General features: G+C 35.0%; 1 protein-coding gene across 2 annotated transcripts in view; it reads right to left on the bottom strand.

The window, feature by feature from the left end:
* Positions 1 to 21,215, bottom strand: part of CSMD3 (CUB and Sushi multiple domains 3) — a 771,720-nt gene that overhangs the window by 586,096 nt on the left and 164,409 nt on the right. The window lies entirely within an intron of this gene.

The following is a 21,215-nucleotide window of genomic DNA, read 5'->3' as shown; positions in this document are numbered from 1 at the left end:
AGAATGGGGGAAAAGAGCATCAGACTCATCTTATGTTGTCTTTTATATTGTTGTTTACTGATCAATTTAGGTATTCTTATATTTGTAAGAAAAAGCAGAAGATTCCATTGACTTTCCAGGATTCAGTTCTTTCTGCAGCTCACCTCCACCACCTCCTGCTCCTAATGCACACAGCACACACTCCCCCTATCAGCACAAGTCTTGCTGTTTCCTGTCTCCTCCTCCAGAATTCCTTCCCCTTCTACCTCCTTTACTAACTAGATAATTTTTTAAATCTTTGTTGAAAGTTTTACACGTCTCCGTGTTCCCCCATTGACCTCTTCTCGCCTAACTAGATCACTCTTAACTCTTGCTTTCAGCAGCATGTAAGTTAGCATTTTCTTTAAGAATGGCTTTTCTGACTTCTTCAGGCCAGAAAACTATTTCTATCTGTTTGGCCAGATAACTATTTCTATCTGTTTGAACAGCACAATCACACTGCATTATAGTAATATATTTAATTTTCTGTGTCTTCAGGACACTAGAGACGCTTTGAGAGCAGGGCTGTGTCTTACATCTCAATAGTAGTTTTGTTTGTTTGTTTGTTTGTTTGTTTGTTTAAATAAAGGAGTTCTAGCTTCTGAAAAGTATTTCATTAACATTTGTAAAGATTACTAAATGAAGAATTATTCACAAATTATAGATGAGAGTTCCAAAATCACACATAACAATCACCTGTCATATCCACTTGGATATCTCACAAGCATCTTAACCTTCATATCAACAAAGATAACAATTTTCTTTCATATCCCTCCATTGCGGTGACCATGCAGGCATGCAACAGTAACACTGAGTGCTCTGTGCCAGCCTGGACTTGATGCTCTTCCGACCACCAGCACTATCGACCACTTGGGAGCTCAAACAGGAACCCTCTGTACTTTTCATGCTTTCCCTCCCCTCAATGCCCCAGATCTAAGTCAGCAGCAAGTCCTGCTCTTTCCATCTCCAATAACTCCTCAATGTGCCAACTTCACATCTCCCGATCCAATCCTTTGATCCAGACTGTCATCTGCATCCTCCTTCTCAACTAAATCTTTACACAACCCTAAACCCCTTCAATTGTATCTCTCAAGCAGCAGTGGAATGTATAGTCTAACAATATAAATCAGAACATGTTACTCTTCTCCCACAATGCTTCAATGGATTTGATTACATTTAATCCAAACTGAGAATTTTTTTTCCCTGTAAGCCCATACAAACCAACACAACCTGGTCCCCCAATTGTGCCTTCCCCATCGTGATGCCAGCTGCAGTTCACCATATACTCTAGCCTACTTCAAACTGCAAGGCATGCTATGACTTTTCTTCTGCCTAAAATATTCTTTACTCCCCAATGGGAAATGTATCATCTCTTGGAGTCCAGATAGGTATCACCCACTGAAAGCTGACTTTCCTGAACACATGCTGGAAATAGTTCTCTATTATTCTTCATTTAATCCCTTTATTTCATTTTATCCTCTTATTTTTTTTTCTTTCATTATCTGTATGCAATTTACAATTTTTGTGATTACATGTCTTTATTGTTTTGACTTATGTATGAACTAAATATAATATCCCAATGAATACTTAGTTCCTAGCAGAGTGCTTAGCTTAACTGAAGCTTAATAAAATTTGTTTGAATGAAAGGGGAAAAGGAGAAAGTAGAAAGGAAGGTAAGCAGCCAAGAAGGGATGCAAAGTAATAGCTTGCTGCTTAGAGTTTTTTCCCCACAGTGAGAAAAATTTAATGACTAGCTCACAGTAGAACAGATATGACAATTTAAAAATATGTTAGAGCCCTAACCAGTTTGGCTCAGTGGATAGAGTGTTGGCCTGCAGAGTCAAGGATCCCAGGTTTGACTCCGGTCAAGGGCATGTACCTTGGTTGTGGGCACATCTCCAGTAGGGATGTGCAGGAGGCAGCTGATGGGTGTTTCTCTTTCATCAATGTTTCTAACTTTCTCTCTCTCTCTCTCTCTCTCTCTCTCTCTCTCTCTCTCTCTCTCTCTCTTTCTCTCTTTCTCTCTCTCTTCCTTCCTCTCTGTAAAAAATCAACAAAACATATTTTAAAATATATATATGTTAGAAAACAATGTGTGCACTTGGAATTTTGCTCCTTATCGATGGTTATGCCAATGTAAATGGTAAAGTACTATATTATGTAAATTATAGTATAAAAATGTGTTAAAATCATATGAAAGAGGATAACCCAGATGCATTGATTTAAAACATTAATAAATAACTAATTAAAATTCATTTCTAACTATAAAAAGAAGCTGTGTATAGCTGAAGGATGCCCAGGACCAAACCAGAGATGGTGGGACCTGCATCAACACCATTTGTCAACCAACCAGATCTGAAATACAATGGCTGACATGTACACATAAGGAACTGTTTGACATTGAAATGGGGACTCAAAAGAACTGTTGGCCCAGAAAGGAACTCACTACAGACTGATTCATTTGCCCTGCAGCATAACCATTATGGCTTGTCTCAGTTTCAGTCCTTATAAGGGAATCCTTTGTATCACATGATCTAAGGCATCTAAAGGAAATAATGAACAACATAAATTGATGAAGAGAAACAGACCTGGAGACCGAGAAGCAACAATCAGACTGTCAGACCTCAGAGGGAAGGTAGGGGAGGGTGGGAGCAAAGGAGAGAGATCAACCAAAGGACTTGTGTGCATGCATGTAAGCCTAACCAGAGGTCATGGACAACAGGGGGTGGGTATATATGGGGAAGGGTTTGGGATGGGAATGGGGGGATGAGGACAATTATGTGACATCATAATCAATAAAGAAATTTTTAAAAAAAGAAGTTAACATGTTTAAAAACTATAAAAGATGCAGTTAACATATATGCTGAGAAGTTTCCTTATTTAAATTTGAACATATTTTAATATATAAACCAATTCTAGTAACTGTTTATAATTTCAAAGAATTGTTTTTTGTTAGTGTTTTCTTATCTTTGCATTAATGCATAACTACTGACTGAATTCTTACAAGTAATATATGTTATATGAGAATACACTTCCTGAGTGAAAAAGTCAACTAAATTGCATAAACTTTTATGTTAAATTGGGTGATATTTTATAAAGCTTCAAAATTCATTTCTGCACAAAATATTCTATTTACTAAAATGTTAAACATATTTGAGAAAAGTAGTAATCTGTTATTAGATTGTCTTCTATTTGAAAGTAATCAGAAGTTTCACATTTTCTTAACAATGATAATGGCATCCGTTAACTGTTTCAGAGAAAACAATATTAAAATGCATAATGAAGACTTAAATTTTACATGCCCAAACTGCACACATATTTTTATACTTATCTTTTCATACTGTACACATAAACCTGAGTAACAGAATTTCAATCACTGCAACTCAATAGGTCTGACATGTTTTTCTTAGGGGGAACACGCACCTTGTGAAAATCTAGGGGGCACTCCCACGTGCACTGTTGACGGGAATATAGACCAGTGCAGCCACTGTGGAAAACGGTATGGAGTTTCCTCAAAAAAATTAAAAATGGAACTTCCTTTTGACTCAGTGATGCCACTGCTGGGAATATATTCTACGAATCCAATGTGGAAGAATATGCACGCCCCTACATTCATAGCAGTATTATTTATAATGACCAAGAGCCCAAGTGCCCATCAACAGAAGAGTAGATAAAAAACTGTGGTACATCTACACAATGGAATACTACAGGTTGTAAAAAAAAAAAAAAAAAGAGGAAATCTTACCCTAACAGACTGCATGGATAGACCTGCTGAAACACGCTCTGCTGGTCTTTTCTTATGTCTCTAGGAGACTTCACTATTTCTCATTTCTTGGATCTCCCACTATTGTAGGTCTTATATATATGTCTGTACCTCTCGAAGTAGTTTTGGGCTTGCTTCTCTTCCCCATTCCACACTTCTTCTCCAACATTTATACTCCAAAGATTCTCAGATATATATATATATATATATATATATATATATATATATATATATACATACATATATATATATATATATATATATATATATATACACATATATAAATTCCATTTCTTTTTCCTTTACCATTTAAATAATATATATATGTATGGTATTTATTAAAAATAAAAATGTGCAAAACTACTAATATTTCCTGGTTCAAATATGCTTCCCTGCCATCATACAGGTCAATGAAAGGCGAGTTCCCCCCAAAAAATATCTTGTTTGATAACTTCATCACTCATCCACACATCCACTGATTTTCAAAAATCTGAAATTTATGTTTATCCCTTCCTAAAAATGGCTCCTATTCATCACATCACTCTCTCTCTCTCTCTCTGCTCAGATCATCCTTGCCCAAGCCAGCAGCACCTCTTGCAGGGAACACTGCAACAGCTCCCTCTCAGCTCCTGCTCCCCATGTTTCCTTGGTCACTAGGAGCTTTGAAATGCAAGTTTGATTGTCACACAACACCAACACTCTTTCTCTTCCCAGAGTATTTAGTGGTAACCTACTTCTCACAGGATAGTCACAAATTCTTAAAATTCATACAATGCCCTACAGCAGAGTCTCATTTATAAGTAGTTTTACACCCACATTTCCACTCCACTTACTATGCTGCAAATGTAACAGACTTTTTTTTAGTTTTTTGAAAATCCCAAATTCACCTTCTTTTGACCACGTTCTTCCATCTACTTACAAAGCTCTCTTTACCAACCTTTCCTCCTCACAGCCTTTCGCTGTGTTGGCTTTATTTAATCCTCATATTGCAGTCTGAATGCCATTCCCTTGGGTTGCCTTTCACAACCCTCTGTATCAGTTAAATATATCAGAAAAATTTATCACTTCCTCATGGCACTTACAACCACTGCAATTGTACCTTCTGTATAATTCTTTAAGTTATACATCAAACTGCTTTTTTACAGATCAGTAACCACCAGGAGGGCATGAAATGTGTCTGTTGTGCTCACGACTATATTTCCAGTATCTGGTACAGGAAAAAGACTCAATAAAATACTGCTCAATGAATAAATGAACAATGAATGAATGCAGATATCATTCAGCACACGTGGAGACTGCCAACCCAGCGCTGCTTATTTGTCTAAAAGTGTCACCAGAAGTATTGCTTTTCCACAATAAGATATCTCATTTGAGAGCACAAATAATTTCCCACCAGTAAGTAAGCTGTTGGGGATGAAATGTTAGCATCATAGAAAAGGAAATTAGGTTTTAACTTTGGAGAATACACACTAGTTGTGGGTGAAAAACTTGATGCTGGCAAGCCTCTCGGCTGTCACATTTCTCTGTACATCACTAACAAATCCCACATCCATTCCTCTGCCTCAGGACAGTGCATCCATTGTTTCACACCTTACAGTAAGCATCCTTATCTATTTTCTAGCCTTCTGGCTTAATTGTTATTTATTATTTTATTTACTGCTTATTTTAACATACTTTGTTCATTAATATTTTTTCTCAATTTAAAGATGGTGCTAAGATCTTTTTTGGAAGCCAGTGGGAACTATCAATTATCACATTTTAAGGCAAAACAAAGGAAATATATATGTAATGTATAAAACATCCTATCAAATAATAAATGATATAAAATAGTAACAAATACAAATTTGAAGATCAAGTTTATTTAATTTTAAAATATAATAATATTAATAGAAGTTTCTCATATGTTCAGAGAAATTTAGTCAGTTTTGCAACAGATTTTTTTTAACCTAAAATTGCAAATAGAACCAAAGAAACTGTTATTTTACAGATACTTTGATATGGCGAGAGAGAGAGAGAGAGAGAGAGAGAGAGAGAGAGAGAGAGAGAGAGAGAGAGAGAGAAAAGAGAAGAGAAGAGAAGAGAAGAGAAGAGAAGAGAAGAGAAGAGAAGACAGTGTGTGTTTGGAATAAAGAATATTTAAACTTGCATTTTACTTCTGCCATTATCTTACTGTATGATCTTGGGAAAATACTAAACTTCTCTGGTAAATATTAGAAATTTTAATCATAAGTTTGGCAAGGCATAACAGGCATGACCATGCTTTAGTAGTGGGAATACAACCAGGTGTGGCCATTCTAAAGAAAGCTTAGAAATAATTAGACAAGTCAAGAATTCATTTTCACTTATGTCTTTTATAAGAACTCAAAAATAAAGGATGCCACATACACATCTGAGAAGTCCTCATGTGGGAGATGCATGAGAATATGAAATGGAGATAAAATAATTTTATATATATAATTGTAGATATAGATATAATTATATATCCACATATAAATACCCATATCCAGACAAGAAAAAGATCTTGAAGTCTTGCAAAAATTCTGATAACAATATTTCAGGAACACGATTAATTAAATCTCCTGTACCTAAGCTACAAATACCAATGGCAACCGAGATTATATAAAACTAGAGGTCCAGTTCACGAAATTCTTGCACAGGGTCCCTCAGCCCAACCTGCACCCTTTCCAATCTGGGAGCCCTCAGGGGATGTCCTACTGATGGCTTAGGCCTGCTCCCATGGTCCTCTACTCTCTGCTGGCCTGCCTCCTCATCGCTGCCATAGGCTCTGGTGCCTGCTCTCTGTGGGGGCCTGCTTGCCCCTCACTGCAATGAGGGCTAAAAGGACGATTCCAGCAGGGCTGAAAAGGCTGGGTGCCACCATCTCGTGGCTATGGGCACTGTCATCTTTTGGGAATGACAATCAATTTGCATATTCCATCTTTATTAGATAGGATAAGGGAATAGGACTATTTAATCTTTAAAGTCCTTTTTAGTTTATACTGTATGTTTTTTGTTTGTTTGTTTTTGTCTAGATTGCTTTTTCTAGTATATAAACTGATCCAGTTAGAAAAGTTCTCTTTCTTTGGCTAAGTCTAAACTATAAAGTGAAAATCCTATATAGTGGAATACATGAAGATTTATGCTTATTAAAAGAAAATAAACAATGATTGCTATGGAAAAGGAAAGACTTGGTGATGGGCACTAGGACTATGAAAATTGTTTTCCAATACTTGAAAGACCTCCTCTCCACCTGTTGTTTTTAAAATTGAAACAATATGAATCACTAGATGAAATTCATGGGGATTTCATTTTAATACAACAGAGACTTCTATATAAAGCTGTTAAAGACTGTGAGTCACAGTCACTGGAGTGTTCAAAAGTAGCGAGGATGCAACAGGAAGCAGTCATATGTTAGTGCTACTAAAAAATGACTGCCACGCAGATTGATTTATCACAGGCATACTCTTCTACCCTCTTTTTTAGGTTCTATGATCAGAAATGCATATGAATATTTTTAAGTTCATAAGTACCAAATTAGATGACTTAAAACAATTCCCTTCAGCTTATAATATTATACTATGAGAGGTAAGAAATGAACCTATCCACTGCATCAGTCCAAGATCAGTCTATATTCTAATATACATATCAATGTCATTATAAGATAAATTACATTAAAATAAAAGTCAAATTTGATGCACAACTGTCAAACATACCATTTACTGCAAAATTCTCTAATTATTGGTTCTTTTTCATTTTGACTTGAGTTTTCATGTACCTTTTAAAATTAAAAAAAAATGTATGCACAAAGAAGAATGAGCGATTTAATGCTCTTAAGAGAAAATCATCTAAAGAACTGAATAATTATAAACAGTTTAACAGTGTGATTATTGACAGGACATCCAAGTATAACTGAGAGAAAACTTTGAGAAGATCATAAAAGTTTTGATCACTGGAATTTATCAAAGCAAAATAAGAGAGTATCAAAGCTGGAATTTGGAGACTATGAAATTAGTAATAACTTTTATGTATATAGTTACAACAAAGAAATCTGTTAAGAATATCTGTCTGTCATGGTTATCGCCTACCTTTTAAAATAATTTGAAACTCAAAGGGTCATACTGAATTTCCAAGTGTAAAGACCTCTTAAGCCACTAAAAGGAGCTTTTGAAAAATACCACTTTATCTTATTGAAGGAAAAGATCTCTCAGAAGCCCTGACGTTTGTATAAATGGGGTAGTGCAGGGCTCATCTTCTCTCAAGGGACTCATGTGCTTGTGCCCCACTTACGTCCACCCACTAAAACAGGGGTCTTCAAACTACGGCCCGCGGGCCACATGCGGCCCGCAGAGGAGTCTGATCCTGCCCGCCAGGTTTTTTGGGCAGTGAGCGCAGCCGAGGTGTTACAGTAGGAATTAGTAGTTCATATAGTCCGGCCCTCCAGCTCTCTGAGGGACCGTGATCTGGCCCCCACTTCAAAAAGTTTGAGGACCCCTGCACTAAAAGCACTAGAAACATCTGAGAGCCATCTAAATACCTGGATTTTCTAAATTTCCCTAGGATCTCTGATATGAATTACCATTTACAACATGATATATCTCAGAAAAATAATTTTTGAAAGTATTTAAGACATTTTTGTATTTTTCATCAACAAAGCTGATAAATATGACAAGCAACAGATTAAACCATAATTGCACAAGTTGGTGTGCTGTATATAAGGACATCTGTGATTATTCTCACTAGATGAACACCAAAATATTTAAAAATCATTATTTTTTTAAGAAAGGAAATTAGTAGACCCTTGGGAAGAATGTATTTGGAACTTAACACAAATACATCTTCTGAGCTTAACCTTATGTTACATGCACTTTGAGGCCAAAAAAAAACAAGCAATAAAGTTAGTTTGTGTTGGTTACTAGATGATATTATATTTCTGAAAATTTATATTGGCTGTTATAGGGCAAGAACTAAAGTCAGGGAAGTGAGGCACTAATCTCAGAAGCTAAAAATTCAGTAATCAAGACAAGTTGTTTTAAAAATATGAAAATCAATGCAAGAATTCTATGATGAGGAAGATATAAAAATTTTTGAAAAGACACAATAAATGTTCTCTTTCCCACCCCACTTTTATATCCTTTGACTCTACTGTGACTGGGCACAACATTAAGTGTTTGTCTTAAACTACCTTTCTAAGGACATTAGTATAACAAACAGCACAGGGAGATAAAGAGAGGATCTCCCTCTGGATCAGAAAGGAGATTTCCTGACAAGGATAATAAAAATAATGTATTGAAAGTTATGGATCCCCCACATGACCATTCCTATTTTTTTAAGTTAAAGGATGTTTGAAGTTGGGTGAAATGAAGAATTGGCTTCCCATGGTGCCACAAAATGAAGAGAAGAATCTTAGGAGTAATTAATCCTTAATGATCCAATGTGTTTACTAGGGCTGTACTTGACTTTTAAATAAATTATACAGTATGTGTAAGAGTATAAAACCTTTGATAAATATTTACAACACTCACACACAAGTAATGTCTTCCTTTGGGGCAAGTATTAGGCAGGTTTGCTAAATCTGTTTTTACATTATTGGAGTTTCTTAAGTTTGACTCCCTCAGCATGACACAAAGTCACTGCATCTAGTGTCCACCTGTGATAGTTCACATTGCTTTGTGGTTCTCAGGGGGCACCTTATGCAAGGTGAACTGATTTGACCATGAAACTCATGATGTTTGCTGTGTTTAAATTAATAAAGTCCTTTGTCTCTGTCCCTATGGTCTCATGTATTTTGGGGGTTTCTTTTTTGTTTTGTTTGTGTTTTGTTTTAGCCGGTGTATATAACTCTGTGGCAGGATAACTTGCTAGCTTCTAAGTAAGGCAAAATCTAAAATCTTAACAGTTGTTGACAATATTATTTTTTATTTCTTTGTTTCTCCTCAATTTCCTCAAAGGCTAATAAAAATCTGGGAAATTTCTGTATGCTACAATATAAAGGCATTTCATCTGATACAGTCTACTTATGCCAAAATAATTAATGTTTTAAATAGCTTCATGCATTCTTAATGCGTCAAGGTCCTCAGATGTATTTTCCTCACAAAATTTTACACTAAATACTAAATTAGGCATTGATGGAGTTGATGAAAATCATTTCATATACTTTCTCTGTTTGCACTCAGCATTTCAGAAATAGACGCTCAAAATGCAGAAATAGTTCTATTTTCACAAGATGAAATATGTTTATGAACACACCTCTCCATAAATATATAACTTCTTTATGCTGAATTTAAATCTAATTTTGTGACAGCTGTAAAAATGGCTACCTCTCAGAGAAAAGCAAAGAAATCAAATTTATGCTATTCTCTGGGAAGTTACAATGCTAACTAAAGTATTGTTCTGAATTTTAAACCACAACATTTCCGCCTCTAGTGAAGTTCCTGAGAAAATTCAATTCTTAGAATATGTTTATAGATTCGCTTTCATGGTGACAAATTCTGAAATAATTTCCAAACGTCAGTAGTAGTAAAAGGAGGGGCGGAACTGAACATGGAATATATTTGTTCACAAACATCTAAGGCAGAAAAAAATATACTGCTATCACCACTAACCAAACCAAGAAGACAAAAATGGGGGGGCGGGGGGTGGAAATTGTTTAAATCAATCTGCCGAAAGAAAAGCTGACATTACTGATTCTGCGATGAGAAGAGAGGCAGGAACAAGAACAAGAACGGAGCATTTGTGGATCTTTGAGCTGCAGATCCCCCTCCCGCCCATCTGCCCCCACACTGATTTTTTTTTTTTTTTAATTTTACTTAAGAGGTGACAAAAGAGAACAATAAATTAAGTTGAACACCATCCCTTTCAGTTGACTTTGGCCAACCTCATAGTTTTCAAATGCAAATTACCCAATTTCATTCTTTCTTCTTCCTCACCTACTAGAGTAACTAAACTTATTTATTTTTAATTTCATTTATTGGGGTGACATTGGTTTGCTACACCATACAGCTTTCAAGTGTACAAATCAATGAACCATCCTCTGCACACTGCACTGTGCACCCATTACCCCAAGCAAAGCCTTTATTTTTTTAAGCAAATTGAAACAGGTAGTGATATTTTCTCTTGTCCTTCTAAAAGTCACAGAGCCTTTCCCTGAATAAAGTTGCAAATTTAAGCATAATGGCCATTCACTCTAGACAGCATATGTAATATGGTGCTGTGAAAAATATATGATCAGAACCATTTGGTTATAAATGTCTGTATATAGATCTAGATTTAGATATGTAAGTACTGTATAGAATTTTAAAGGCCCTGTTTGATTAAAAAAAAAAAAAGATCTGATGATGGGCATACATCCTAAATTTATAGTAATAATCCCTTTTACAACACCTGCATGATGGAGAACAATGATGGAGGAGAGTAAAGAAGTTGGTGCTAAATGATTTCTTAAAATTAGCAAGATTTCTCTAAAGAGTTATTCAAGTGTCTGAGATACTTAGCCTGTTAGCAGAGATCCATATTGCATTTTAGCTCAGGAACAGCACTTGCTCAGGAAATCCGGATATAATTTCAGTTCCAGAAAGACACTTGGTATTACGACTCTGCTACTTCTGGGCTAGTGGTAGGCTTGTACTTCTCTACCAGTCTAACGTATTTGTAGACAGGTGAATTTTATTTTTTATTTTATTTATTTGTTTGTTTGTTTGTTTATTTATCCAATGTAATAAAAGTGGGCATACCCCGTGACACTCACTTCCGGACCAAAATTTTAATTGCCATTTGTACTTTTTCTTTCCCACCCCCTTTTTTTTTTTTTTTTTTTTTTTTACTTTGCCATAGCAGTTATGGGGAAATGCCCTGAGAAGAGGCCTCTGTAATCCTGAGATAGCTAGTGACTACGGTAAGTGAAGTCCACTTGCCACTGGATAGGCAGACTGAGAAAAAAAAAAATCAACCTTCATTTACAAAGCTACTGAGCATGTGGGGTTATTTGTTACTGCCATGTGACCTAGCCTAGTCTGATACAAGCCACACACCAATTTTTCTATATTAAATGAAATGAAATGAAATGAAATGAAATGAGGCTACTGCTCACTAATCTATCCGGCTACTAAATCAGAATATTATAGAATGAAAATCCAAACACTTGCCCTCAGGGGAAAAAAACTCTAAAAAAGCTATGTCAGAGAATGAAATAAATGTCATTGATATTTTTGTAAATAATTATAGGTGAGAGGAATACCTTGATTTTTTCTGAAAACATAAGTTATTTAAAGTTATGGAGTCAACTACTTTCAATTATCCATTTATGAAATTAGGTGACAAGTTTTATTGGGAAATTTTTGGGGAAGTTTATAATGATGATTATAACAGAAATAATCTTACTAAATTTTTCTTCTACACTAATCCATAGAAGTCTTAGCATGGTTTTTTAACATATTCCTCAATAATAAAATGCTTAAAATGCAAGGTGCATCGATGCATATTAGATCAGTGTTTTTCAACCTTTTTTGGGCAAAAGCACACTTGTTTCATGAAAAAAATCACGAGGCACACCACCATTAGAAAATGTTAAAAAATTTAACTCTGTGCCTATATTGACTATATATAAAGTAATTCTCTTGAATAGGAATCAAATAAACACAAAGAAAGTATTTTATAATTACTTTATTATGAAATATTAAGTAAACAAAATAGTGAAAAATTATAAAATTCTTGTCTTGTCTGCACCTACGGCACACCAGGCAACATCTCGCGGCACACTAGTGTGCCGCGGAACAGCGGTTGAAAAACGCTGTATTAGATGATATCCATTGATTCAACTGAAAGAGTAATATATTTTCTTAAATGTTGAATCCAATAAATAAGAATGGCTAAGTTACACAATACTTCCAGTCATATAACTGTTATAATCATTTTCACATTTTCTTTTACTACTATTTTTATTCCTTTTCCATCTTTATTTTTAACTTTCACTCCATGGGTTTTATGTTGAAAGTAGTTTAAACTAGGAAGAATTCTTAAGTTTATAGTTGGTAGAAGAATGTCTTTGTATGAAACAAACTAATTTTCTCAGGACCTGTGTATCTATAGCATACAAAGGAAAAATGAACCATAACTTGTAATATTTACTTTGTTAATCTAAAATTAAATTTAGCTACATTTTAGAAAGATTCGTGGACACAAATTATCCCCCTACAATTGAATTTTATCTTTATTACTAGGGATTGCTGGGGAAGGGAATCATAAAAATGTCCCCATTGAATAATCTACTCCCATATGCCATACAATATCTGTTAATCTCTGACCATTACCAAGAAATTCTCTCTTTAATCTTTAAAGTAATCATCTTTACTATAATTCAGGAACAATATGCTTTGTTCAGGGGAAGGATGTTGAATCAAAACAGACCATGCACTCAAGATGCTAAAATTATGGAGAAGGAAAGAGAGTCCCACAAGGAATCTAATGATGGTCTTTCTAATAAAATGTTCCTGAGCCAACTGCAGCATGTTCCTAACTAAACTTTTACTTGTTACTAAGGTAGATATCAACAGCCACTCAATTTTTCTCACTACAGGGAATTTTACTCTATCCTCTGAGCATTCACAGTATCCCAGGGAATGGATCTTAGCTTGTCTTAATTAGCAATGGTGGATTCACTCCCCTTTTACAAGCAATTGGGATTGTCTTTCCATAAATTCAGAGTGTTATAAATAGGAAATATTACTCTAATTGTACATTTATAAAAGTTCTAGAATTTCACAAAGATGTTATAAAAATGGTTCTAGTTTACTAGGTTTAATCCCCATTCACCATCAATTTTGGCAAGATTTAACCTCCATTTGCCTCATTAGATACTCAGAATAAGAAAATCCTAATACCTATATGGCAAGCTTTTATAAAGGTAAAATGAGATAATTCTTATATAATCCATAGAACTATCCTTAGAACATGGTAAGGACTTAATAAACATTAATTATTATTACTCCTGAGATGGTGCCATAGATGTTCAAACTGCATGTGATGTTCAAAAATTCATATGTTGAAGTATAATGGTGCCTTAATCTTATACTTCCCAGCATCCAGAATTGTCAGAAATATATTTCTGTTGTTTATAAGCTACCCATTCTATGTTATTTTGTTCCAGTAGTATGAAGGAATGATGCAGATGTCAAATAGAAACTTCCCTCAATGATCCTCCATTTCTCTGCAAATTCTTTTTGTGTATGTAAAAATGGAGGACAAACTTTCTGCCTATTGTTGATGGTCTCTAATTTATGATGAATGCGTTTAAATGAACAGCATTTGCCATATTGTTAAAAAAAAAACAAAAAAAAAAAACAGGTTTACTATCTTAAAAAACCTTTCAAATATACTTAATGGCTTACACCTGCCTAGAGAATAAGTTTCAAGCTCTTTATTCTGCTTAAAAACTCTCCAAAAGATGATTTTAACACATCTTCTCAGTTGAAATTATATTATCTCCTCTCTACCCAAAGTAAACTCACTTTTAGTTTTCCCAAGTTATACAAACAGCTATAAACATTAAATAAATGACTATACACATTATATATGACTAAATACATTTGTTCCCTAAACCTAGAAAGTACTTTCTCTATAATTACTCATTAAAATATTTTGAAATTTGAAAAAGTGTTTAGTGAAGAGAAAAAAATATACAAACAAGAAAAGATAATTCTTAATAAATTTTGAGTTGAAATAAAGTAGAAAACAAGACAGTCACTCGACAATAGGTTGTTTTAAGATTAAGACTTCTGTTTGGTTGGTTGGTTATGTTTAATTTAAGAGGAAAAAAAGGTCTGAGAAGAAGAGAGAATGGGGTAGTGGGATTATGGGAGGAAGGAGGACATCTGTAATACTTTCAACAATAAAGATAAATTTTAAAAACAAAAATGCTAAAACATCTGCATAGGCTAAGACTAAAGAAAAAATGCAAAAAAAAAAGTTTCATAATCAAAACAACGGGAAAGAGAGCATAATACAGATGGTATTGGAGCCAAATTGCTTGATTTCAAATCCTAGCTCTACCTTTTACTAACCTTGGGAAATTTTCTTAATCTTGTTTAAGAAAACAAGGAATCTAGGTAGAATGAGTATAGATGATTAAATTACAATGTATCTTCTTTGTGATATAGTACATACAGAATTTCTCATTCTGCTTAGTAAATTTATTTTTCCACCTCAAATTATTTTCTTTTACTTTGTCAGACTATGAACTAGTATTTTTCAGATGTTTATATTCCCATATGAATTAAAATGAAGTAAAATGCTGATTCTATCAAGCATCTAAAAATGCAGAACTTTACGCTTGTGTATAAACCTTGCTCTTGAATCTTATCCTTTTGTTATTTTCTTTTAACATAGATATCCCTATTTGCATTTAACTTATTTGCTATTTTTATCATGTTTTCATGCTGCATCAACTGACATTTTATGTTAGCTATAAGTTACATATAAATATGCAATAAGTGACCTTAATATTTAGAATGCTACAGTATCCTCAAATATAAGGGTCAATAAATAAAGACAAAATTGCTTGGTCAAAACCATAAGAAATTAGTAAAATAAATATGAAAATAACAAAAATAATAGACAAAATAGTTATTTTTCAAGACTTCATTTTTAAGATAGTTACTGCCAGTTTTACACACATAATAATTATGTAATAAAAATAAAATTATTTGTTCTTTGGGGTCAGATCCATAATTGGAAAAATAAGATTAAGAAAACAATAGAAAAAATTTTAGATTTCAAGCACATTCAGTAAAAGACCAAAAATTAGAGTTACTAAAGGCATACAAGTTTAAACACTGGATTTTGTCATCTATTATTAACTGTATGGAAGATCTTTCATCATTGAATGTCTCAACCACACATACCTTTAACATATCTTATCTAGATTAGTAGTGACCAATCAAACTTCATAGAGGAGAAAGAGCTCAATATTAAATGTATACAGTGTTTTTGCAGAATAATTCTTATAAAAATTCTTATTATTGTGCTTTCTTAGCACACAAAAATAAGGACTTCTGACATGGCAATAGTCCGTTAGAATATGTGTCACATAACATTATCCAATGTCTCTGGTGCACTACCATCCTCTTCCTCCATTCATTTATCCTAAATTATTTTTCCTTATCTTTAGACTGGTGGCTTTACAAAGAGCAACAGAATACCAGATGGTCATTATTGTGGTTCACTGAGTTTATGTCCTAGCAGGAAGTTAGAAGATTGCTTTCAAGGTTCTTATCATGCATTGAGCACTCTACTTCACCACAGGGAATTCTGAAGCTGTCAATATATTTTTGGCTAAGCATGCCCCAAAATTTTTCATTTAAGTCATGGTCCCACATAATCATTTGAATAAAAGATAACATAATTTTTATGTTTACACATTTTGCAAGTTTGGTCTGGTATAGAAAATCTCACAATAGAAGAGTTTCATTTTTCACTTTGCAGCTTATTAATATGTTTAATCACTATAAGGGAATGAGCCGAACATGACATTGAGTTATGTGTTTGGGTTTTCAACTCAAAATCACAGTTTCCAGTTTTCTTCATTTTTAATTATTTTTACTTGGCTTTTATCAATAACCAAATCTATTATTAATGTAGTATCATATCTGTGGATATCAAATCTCAGCATTTATACATGCATAAGTGTGTGGTCAGTACATATACACAGAATAAATGGCATTTTCTGTTTTCTAATGCCTTTTGAGATGGCTTCCAGAGACTTAAGCATGGGAACACATAAACACAGTGAACATCTTTTCACCAGCCCCTTTCGCCAGTTTAATCAATAATTTCTTACAAAGTGCACTTTTTTTTAACACACTTTGCTAGGTCTTCTGATTGGTTATTTGTTTTGCCTTTAACCTTTGATCAGAAGTCACTACCTCTTTGGAGGACTTTTGGTATAATTTTCATATAGAGAACATCTAGCTAAAACCCCCCCTTTCCCCTTTCCCACCATTGCCTTTAACTGCTCATCCCAATTCCATGTTTCGGTATCATGCTTTGATCCTGAATCACGGATAGAGATTTAAAGGAGGAGAATAATATTATGTTTTGACTATACGAGCTACTGCTATTTTTTCCATTAGCTATTTTCTTTATCATGTTGCAGTAGAAGGCAGACTCATTCCCAAGAATAAAACATAGAAGACCCTTTCACTCTTCACTGCTCATTTACATAACTGCAATTCCTTTTGCTTTGTCAGAGACAACAGTTCACTTATTAGCCCTTTTGCTTATCTGTACTGTCAATCGTTTGCTTTAGATGGCACCAGCTGACTAGGACATCTACATCACTAACATCCAAGCCTTCCCCCATCAGCATCTCACCTGTCAGATCAAAATAAATGTCAATATTTTACATTATACACATCAATGATTTGTGCTATCCTGAAACCTTACATAGAGCACGAGATCTTTACTTTTAAAGTTATCAAATCATCCAAGGAAATATAACACCTTTCGAATATTTTTTTCTAATTTATCTAAAATAATCCTAATACAAGCTTAAATTGTTTTTGATTGACTCCTTAAATCTTAAAATGTTAATTCTTCCAGTCAAACAGCATGACGTGTGTGTGTGTGTGTGTGTGTGGTGTGTGTACACCCAGATTTAGCTGCACTGATAATACTATGATGTATGTGTAACTTTTACACATAACTTTATTAGTTTGCTCTGAGATGTGTATATCAAATGCCATTCTTACTACAAATAACATTATGAATTTCAGACTGTTTAACCTAGGAGAGCATAGTCATTTTACACTGCCTGCCAACTGTTCTTATTGAGTCAACAGTGCTGGGAGCAATGGGATGAAGAGGACTCTGAGGCCACATCAAAGCTCAGTGGCAGCCCATGTCACGCGCATGTCTACTGAAGGAGGGATACAGAAAAGGCACATGTGCCCCGCCTTTCCATTCCAGACCGAGAGCACAGGATTTGGTTTCACTTTCTGTGAATACTCTTCAGCCCAGCATCAGGCAGTTAGCTGCCTTTTACCAACAATAGCAGATAGTGTTGATGAAATTCATCTTGCCTTTGAATGAACACAAAAGCCCTTTGCTCCATACCCTCTAGTGAGTCTAGGGTGACATGGCATTCATTTTTCTTAATTAAACTATCATTGTTAGGAAGCATCCAAAGAACTCCCTGAGAGACAAGAGTTTCATCAAGGAGAGACTCTCTGTAAAGTCTAGGAAGAGCAATAAGGATATCATTGCAGGGTTATCAGCCTCCTGTGAGATTATAAAACAAAGAATCTGCATGCTATCAAATGGCAAAGAACAGAGGAGGGAAGCCGTGGCCTGAACAGTCTCTCCTCATTTCTTTCAGGATGAATGGCAACTACACAAAATCAGAATGCACTTTTCCTCCATGGTTTCAGTTTTCATTTTTGAAAATGATCAGTGGGAGATAAACTGCTCCTTAAAAAATTAGATCATGTGCTTTATTAAGTGGCACTTTATATACTCTACCTTAGCCAGGGAATATTAGTAACACTGAGAACTGTTTTTGAGGTTAGAAAGGAAAATGATGGCTTCATTGAAAATGTTCTTGTTCTATATAGTTTGTGTTTTTAGCAAGACCTCTCTGTGAGTTTCTCTTAAAACACTGTCCCTAACCGAATTTCCTTCCACTCAACTGATAGAGTCTATGATTTTCCTTATCAAGGTGGCTAACACACTACACATTCTGATATTAAAGCAATTATCATATATTAGTTTAATTATATGATTACATTATGATGAGCCACAGTAGAATTTGGTTTTTAAAGGCAAAACTTGTTTCTGAATCATGTTTTGATCCTTGGTACAAGGAATAATGCTTTGCACATCGCAGGTCATTAATAAATATATTCTGATGAGTAAATGTATTCATTAGTATTACTGCTAAGGAGAAGAAAATGCAAATTTGACAGATGAAGTTGAAGAGGCAGAATTTTCAAAAACAGTAGGTGCCACTTTATTTTAGACTTTTTTTTAACCATAGAGGTTAGAATGGAAGTCAAAGAGTCAAAGGAAGTAATTTTGAAGGTACTTGAGGGTGATGGGTAGGGAAGTTGAGTATATGGCAAAATCAAACAAAATATCAACAATAACTGAGAATGAAACGTTGTTTTAGGTTTAGAGGCAGATATAAGAATAATTGATTTTGATGCAGTTTTTGTTGGCGTAATTCCTTTCTCTCAGAAGGAGATGGTAACAAGTGCTAAAGAAAATTAGGAAGATAGAGTGCCATAAATAATAACTTAATATGTTCCTGGCCCTTTACCTACACTATCATCTTGAACTCTAACAGTAGTGCAATTTTTGGTATTTCTATATTTTCATCTTATTACAGCTAAAGAAATAATATCCAAAATAACAATAATTTTTGCTCAAAGGCCCTAGTCAATATGTGACAGAATTAGTATTTAGACTCATCTTTCTTATTAAACAGGCTCTAAATTGAGAGAGAGAGAAGCAGCCCCATAACAGAATTTGATTTTTAGATAGAATTGAAACTGCTCCATTGAAACAGCTTACTAGTACAAATGTTTTCTGGTTTTAACTATCTTAAGTCCTTTTGACAAAGGGAGTTTTACACTTAAAAAAAAAAAAAAACTTGAATATATGTATTTTGGCTGATTCATGTATACCAGCACCATTTCCTCTCATAATAAAATTCTTCTGAAGAGAGATGCTAATTATTTTGGTGAAGTGCCAAAGTGGTAGCAAGCTCAGGCTTTGAAACCAGACAGAATGGGTTCAAATCTGACATCGCCATCCTACCCAATTCACCATTAGCAGACATTTCTTCCTAGGACTCTAAACAGTTCTGCACATCTTTGTACCAGACTGCCTCTTCAGAGATGTTTGTATAGCAAATAGACACAAAGAAAAAAAAAATAGTGTCTTCCACCAGATGGAAGGACAAGTTCGCTTACAAGCTTGAGAGACAGGGGTAAGACCTCTCTCCAGAGCAAAGGGCAGGTGTGCCATTTGTAAAGGATTACACTTCCCTAACTCAGTGGTCCGCAAATTCATTAGTCAACAGAGCCAAATATCAACGGTACAACGATTGAAATTTCTTTTGAGAGCCACATTTTTTTTTTAAACTTAAACTTCTTCTAACACCACTTCTCCATAACAGACTTGCCCAGGCTGTGGTATTTTGTGGAAGAGCCACACACAAGGGGCCAAAGCGACGCATGTGGCTCGTGAACCCCAGTTTGCCGACCACGGACCTAAGTTCATGACTCCTCTCTGATAATGCCACCAACTACATATGGAAACATCTCCCATTCTTCTTCTCATTCTATGAGAATCTGGCTTGCAGAGCTGACACAAATGGTGATACACTAGGTCCTAACACCCAGGTGAATAATGAACTTCCTTTGTTTCTGACCCAAATGACTTGTGCCTTCTATGACTATTCAAGTAACTGTGGCAGACAAACTTGTTAACTTGCAAGTTAAGTAAAATCTCATACTCTTCATAGTTTTTGACATGTACTGAGCAATCTCGAACCTCGGTTCCCTATTGTTATGAAACTGAAAAGTGATTATGCTTATAATATCTTAGTACACTAGAAGTGCACAAATAAATGGTAGCTAATAGTGGTCACAGAAATATCAGCAGCAGCAGAAACAGCAGTAGTAACAGTGTCACAGCAGCAGTGGTAGCATTGCCATTAGTAGCAGCAGCATTGAAGGGAGCTAACATTGAAAGAATGTCATACACGGCAGACATTTTACAAAGAGGCAGGTATAGATATCTTACGTAATCCTCACAACAAATGAACAGGTGGTGGTGGTTGTTTTCTCCCACTGGTTAAAAGAGATAAATCTGAGATAAAGCTCAGAGAGTTGACGATTTGTGTGATATCACTCACATGGTAAAGGTCAGAGCCGGTATAAGAAGTTAGCTGTGTCTGATTTCCAAGGGTCTCTCTTGCATGCATTTGTGGTGACATGTTTAATTAAGAGTAAACTACAAAGTAATTTAGATGAGGGGTTGGACATATCTACATCCCATCTGTAGAGGAATTACAAAAGCTTATCAAAAGTTAAATGAGATACTCTTTTGTTGGAAAATATGAAGCCCAGAGAGAAAACAGCATTGTGCCTAGTATTTCTATGGACACAATTCATCCATGAATTCAGCTAATGTTGAACTTGCTCCATCCTCTAGTCTCTGTAGTTTGAATCTTTGTCCATCCTATATAATAAAAGGCTAATATGCAAACTGTCCCCTCTGGAGAGTTTGACTGCTTGCTATGATGTGCGGTAACCACCAGGGGGCGATACAAAATGAAGGGAGGCCCCCGTGAGCAGGCAGCCAGCCAGCAGCTGGGGAAGGAAAGCCCGATCAGCCCTGATGGCCAGCTAGGCCTAGGGATCCTACCTGAGCACAGGGCCTC

This window comes from Pipistrellus hanaki, assembly GCF_964339955.1.
Source record: "Pipistrellus hanaki genome assembly, chromosome: 17".
Lineage (NCBI taxonomy): Eukaryota > Metazoa > Chordata > Mammalia > Chiroptera > Vespertilionidae > Pipistrellus > Pipistrellus hanaki.
The sequence above is the reverse complement of the archived record's forward strand: the minus strand, read 5'-3'. Positions and strand labels throughout refer to the sequence as shown.